This window comes from Quercus lobata, chromosome 2 (assembly GCF_001633185.2).
Source record: "Quercus lobata isolate SW786 chromosome 2, ValleyOak3.0 Primary Assembly, whole genome shotgun sequence".
Taxonomy (NCBI): Eukaryota; Viridiplantae; Streptophyta; class Magnoliopsida; order Fagales; family Fagaceae; genus Quercus; species Quercus lobata.
In genome coordinates, this window is record NC_044905.1 from 43,375,936 (window position 1) to 43,382,286 (window position 6,351).

Below are 6,351 nucleotides of genomic sequence, written 5' to 3' on the forward strand. Positions count from 1 at the left end.
GGAGAAATTGGTGGGCATACTCAGGAGATCTAGTTTTGGGGATCAATGTGATAAAGGTATGATTAAGGGATTGGGGTAATGTACCTGAGTTAAGCCACATGAGGATGGAGGAAATAACATCTTGACTAATCGTACCCCAAAAGTGTTGGTAGAATAATGGTGGCATTCCATCCGGACCAGGAGCTTTAAGGGGAGCCATTTGTTGCAAAGCCACTTCCACTTCATGGGCTTTAAACTGTTTGCTTAGTAAGGCATTCATCTCATCAGTAATCACATTTGGCACACACTCCCACACCCTTGAGGACTCCATTTGACCTGAAGAAGTGAAAAGATCTTAGTAATAGCTTATGAGAATTTCTGTGATATCTTCTTGGTTGGTTTTCCAAGAACCCTCGTCATCTCTCAAACCCTCAATCATATTTTGTTCGATGCCTTTTTGTGGCACAGCAGTGAGAGTACTTCGAATTTTTATCACCTTGCCTTGCCCATAATAGTCTTGACCTCTATGCCCACATAGTAGCCTCCTTATCATGCCACTCTTCAATTTCTTTTTTTAATTGTCTAACCCTAGTATTGTCACCCCTTATGATAGCTTCCTCTTCGACCTTGTGGAGAAGTTTCCTCAATTTTTCCAACTCCCTTCGTACATTCCCAAAAACATTTTTATTCCACCAACTCAAGTCCCTTCCACACTTCTTTACTCTACCTAATATCCCTCCCACTAGTTCGGTCTCACACCTATTCCACGCAACTTGGACAATATCAAAACATCTCGAATTCAACAACCACATTTCTTCAAACTAAAACACTTTCTTCCTTTTGGGAGGGTCCAAACCTAAGAACACAATATGAATTGAGATGTGATTAGAAGAGTCACACCGTAAGTGATGCACTCTCGTGCAAGGAAATTTTAAAAACCAGTCATTAGTGGCCAAACCTCGATCTAATCTCTCCCATATTGAATCACCATTATCAAAGTGTCTAGCCCAAGTAAATTTCAGTCCTACATAACCCAAATCCATAAATCCACACTCATCTAATACTTCTCTGAATAACTGCATCTGATTATGTGACCGTAACACACCTCCCACCTTTTCCTCTTGTCTAATTATTTCATTAAAATCCCCAAAGCATAACCATGGAATTTCAAATTGGGAATTGAGATACCTAAGTTTCTCCCATGCTTCTGTCCTTCTTGCTGTTTCGGGCTCACCATAGAAGCCAGTTAGCCGCCATTCATTTTATGAGCCCTTATTTATGATTGCATCAATGTAATACTTGCATGATCCCACTATCGTCAAATTTATTGAAGACTTTCAAAATAGAGCCAAACCACCACCTCTGCCTTCCCTTGGGACCATCCATCGATGATCGTGTTCAATGCTTCTTTGTATAATCTCCAGTCTTGCATCATCTGTAAGTGTCTCAACCACAAACACTACAGATGGATCTTTTGCTCATGTGATTTCCACAAGCTCTCTACCTGTACGTAGGTTCCCAAACCCATGACAGTTCCAAGCTAGGCAACTCATTGCTCCTAGCGGGGCTGGTGATCAGCTTCCGCCAATATAATAGATGGTGCATCAGCATTTTGAGAAATCTGAAAACGTTTTGAAATCAGCTCCACATAGTCACTTGAGTTCACAGACTCTCTCTTCTTCCCTATGCTTTTGGTGGTTACTGTTTTCAGAGTTGGTGTGCCCGGCCTGCTCCTGCGTATCCAAGAGAGGAGAATACGTTTTGCATGGAGTGAAACCCTAGCAGTCACGTGAGGTTTTTTTTTGTTTAATTCCCTCACGTGTCACCGATTCTCCATCCACACTTAATGCCTTCTCTGCCACCTCAAACATATTTATTCCCCCAGCTATCACGTTTTCAGCATTATTTGACTCTTTAGGCAACCCATTAATTACGGACTTACGTGCTTGCATGATAATAGGAATTACAGCATTGATTGCAATGGAAGCGTTATTACCGTTGTGTAATGAATGTCGATTAACTCCCTTCTTGAAACGGTCCTCCATCTCTGATCCCTTCTCCAGCACGGTGGTAGGCATTGGATGGTGGGGTTTTGCTGCTATCTCTTCCTCCATAGCTTGGCAATCTTTATCAAAGGCACATTTCTTCTTTATGGTCAAGTTGAATCCTGGTACTAAGATTAAATTTTTTGATACCACGAATGGTTGCGCTCGCAGAAACTGTTTCCCAAGCCCCCACAAAGGAAAACCCACTAGCTCTATGGATAACCGTGTTACCCTAAGAGAAATGAAGAAGAAAAGAGAAACACTAACACACTCTTAAGACAGAAACAACAAACAACTCTCCTTCAGAAGAAGGGACAAACAAACTCTCCTTCATACAGAAGGGACAAAACTTCTACTGTCCAAGGGAAGGCCTGGCTTCCAAAGAGACAAAGAGACAATGAATTACTGCCCCTAAATCAATATAAAGCCAATCATTAAAACAAACAACAATGTCAACATATTTATTAACAAAAACAAAATGTCAAAACCTAATTTAATATGTATTTGTGTTGTTTTATCCAAGTTTATAAAATTTTATAATAATAATTAAAAAAAAAAAAAAGTGATGTTTTATCCAAGCAAGCGATGAGTTCTAATTCATTTCAATTAACATAGTTTAACAGTATATGTGATTTTAATTTAAAACTCTCAATTTTTTTTAATGACCCTTTTTTTTTTATCATGCATGAAAAATATGTGCTTATAACTTGTAAGACCATATCAATTAAAATCACACGACAATTAAAAATAATAATAAAGAGGTGAGACTGTCTATTGATCTATATACACACACACATATATATATATTAGAAAATTTGGATTTCTAAAACTGGTGAATGTAAACAATGATGTTATGTGTTACTTTCTCCAAATATAAGAGCATTCACATCAACCTCCTAAGATTTTTTGCTAAACTAACCTAAAGCACTCCACTTTTACTAGTTTAACTATCCATGTTTTTATGCACACACAATAGACTCAATACTTTATTTCTTACTTCATTTAAGTATTTATTTTTTTTCTCTCTCCTCTTTCCTTTCTCTCCTCTCTCCATCCCAACCACCACAATGCTGCTACTGCCTCAACCCACAAACTGTGCAAATAATAAATAATAAATGAAATTTTACATAAATAATGAAGTTTAACATAAATAATATTGTGCAAATAAGAAATTCATTATTACAAAGACCTATGATTCACTATGTAGTTGCCACAAGTGCTCTACTATGAGAGACCGCACTCCTAACCAATTTTTTTTGGTGTTGGGCCAAACCTACATAAATGGGTAGAGTCGTATAATTACCTCTCCAAATGGAGGTTCAACTGATTATATTTTCCTCTTTATATTAAAGGTTTTACAACGGAGTCACCACTTATTTAATTATTGAAAAAAATAAGAAAACTAAAATTGAAAAATTCCTCATTTTGTTGATTTGAGAAGAAATGTACATTGATCATAAGAAATTACATGGCTTTGGTCCTAGATACAATCTAAGATAAAGTACATGGCTTTTTTTCCCAGTTACTATCTAGAGATTGAAAATTACATGGATTAGAATTGATCTATCAACCCTTCATCTAAGCTCAGAGACTATGTTACAAGGTGGGAAGGTGTTAGGCACTCACTTTGCCCAATGAAACCAGTCTTCTAGACTATTATGACCAACATTCATGTCACATCATCCAACATATTATCAGTCAATTGCATGTTCATTGTTTGCTTGAATTTAATGTGTATGTGATAAACCTTAATTCAATTTATTAATCCTTGCATTTGTATTGAAAAATAAATTCTAATGAATGTGTGTTATTGGCGATATCCTAGATTCAAAATTTTGAGAGAATTATGAAACAAACATGTTTTACATATTTTTTATGTGGATTTAAGATCAAAGCTAGTGTTATGCATGAACAAGTGATGAACAACCAAGAACATGTAAAGAACGCATATGAACATTTAAGAACATTCAAACATATTCAAGGAATTTAAGTAAATACTAGCATACTCTAATCTTTATCTCATAAAAAAATTATATATATATATACATATATATAAATAAAAATTAAAAAAAAAAGTTAGGGAAAGGATTATACCTGGATGCAAAATCCACACAATGGAGGAGGAGACTCTTGGTGAAAGTCCTAAAGGTGGGGTAGAAAAGAAGAACTAGGAGAGTGAGAGTGAGTCTCACGAAGACCAAGATATGACAAAACTAATCTACTTCACTAGAACTCAAGAGAGGAGAAGAGATGGTGTTTCTGTGTGCCTTGGAATGGAGGAGAGGATGAGTTTATATAGTTGTAGTGGAAAAAATATGAATGGGAGGTCATTCAATGAAGGTTGACAAAGGATCAAAAGGAATCATGAACCTAGACCCTATTTTAGACTTTGTGGAAAGCTGGTGTATTAAATGTAGAGATTGGTGGGAGTGATGAGCAAGCAAAATTCGGGTTTTCCCGCAGCTATTGTAACAGCCTGCAGAGCCAAATTCAAAAAATCATATCTTACTCAATTCTGACTGGAATTATCTCGTTCTTATACTCAAATTGAAGCCCCGAATGTCTAGTTTTTGAAAACATTAACCTCACTCACAAATTTAAAATATTCTGAGAGATATAAACGAAATGGTGAGCAGAGGTCATTTGTTAGAAAATAATTTCAGCACAACTAATATTAATAGGTTCCAAATTAGTTTCCAATTAACATTATTATGCTCCAATCACTTCCATTTCAGACTTAATTAGTTCGAAATTTATACTAGTTAAAAATATGATTACACAAATTACTCATTGAATAATTAATGTTTGACTATCTAATTAATTAAGTGTGTGCAACTTTACCATAAGATTTAGTCCTAGCAAATCAAATTATGACACATCATTAATTTCAAATTGATTATAATTATAATCAATTGGAATCAATTGTTTCACATATAGTCGGACTCAATTTGTGATAGTGCATCTCGGCCATTAAAACTTGATTTGACAATAACTTTCAATCTAATGGTCCAATTAGGGCTTATGATTAGTTGATTTGATCACTACAACATTAAGATCATTTTGATGAAATGAAATTAAGGATCTAATGGCTACAATTAAGATGCCTATTTCTAAGGTGAAATTACCTTTTTACCCTCCATGTGAGGTTAAATGTGGGTTGTAAAATGGGGGTGTCAACAGAATGCCCCTCATTAACAGAGCTTGAAGAGCAAATGTCAATGTACGAAAATGACACCAAACTTTGCAATCAGTATTTAACCGTGATGAATGAATGATGAATGCAGATCAAAATGCGGACCAACGTGTAGTGGATCAAAATGTGGATAGAATCTCAAGGGAAATGCATACCTCTTGGTGAGAGGATTAGGTCCAAACGTAGTTCATGCATGCAGCCTTTTTTTTTTTTTTTTTATTGAAAAAAATGAGTACAAGACATACTTACCAAAGGTTAAGACAAAATGGGGATTTCGGTCGTGCTTTCCAGAGGATCAAAGATCTTGAATTTTGGATGTGCTTCCCAAAGATCCAAGGATTTGACTTTTGGACAAGCTTCCCAAAGGTCCGATGGACTTGAAGTTTGGACGTGCTTCCCAAAGGTCTGATAGATTTGAATTTTGGACGTGCTTCCTAGAGGTCCAAGGATTTGAATTTTGGACGTGCTTCCCAAAGGTTCGAAGATTTTGAAGTTTGGACGTGCTTCCTAGAGTTCTGATGGATTTCTTGTAGGGTGTTATTCATGCCAATGTGTTTCGGTCTTGTACCCTACTTCCTACAAAATAAATATTTTCAATCAATAACAAAGCTATTCATTGAAAAGAATTGGACAAACCTGGCCAATGCCCCTAGTTTGGGACATCTTGCATGCTCAGATGAGTGCTGAGTGTTAGATAGTTAACTTGATGTTGCGACCACTAGAGAAGATGGAAGGAGATCGTAGTCCACCATTTGTTTTGGAGATTTTTCATTTGAAGATGTGTTTTGAAGATTTGAATATTCTTAATGAAGATTTTTTCATGGAGATTTTCCCTTAAAAATTGATTTTGGAGATTTTTTCCATTGAAGTTTTCAAAATTTTTTATAAAGATTTGTTCATTGGAGATTTTTCCTTGAAAAATTGAGATTTTTTTTTTTCTTGAAGAGTTATCCTGAAGACTTATCCTTTGAACATTTGAAAATTTTTAAAGAAGATTTATTCATGGAGATTTTTCCTTTGAAATATAGATATTTTTCCTTGAAGTTTCATTCTAGAGATTTTTCCATTGCATTTTTGAAAAACTTTAATGAAATATAGGAGATTTTTCCTTGAAAAATAGTTTTGGAGATTTTT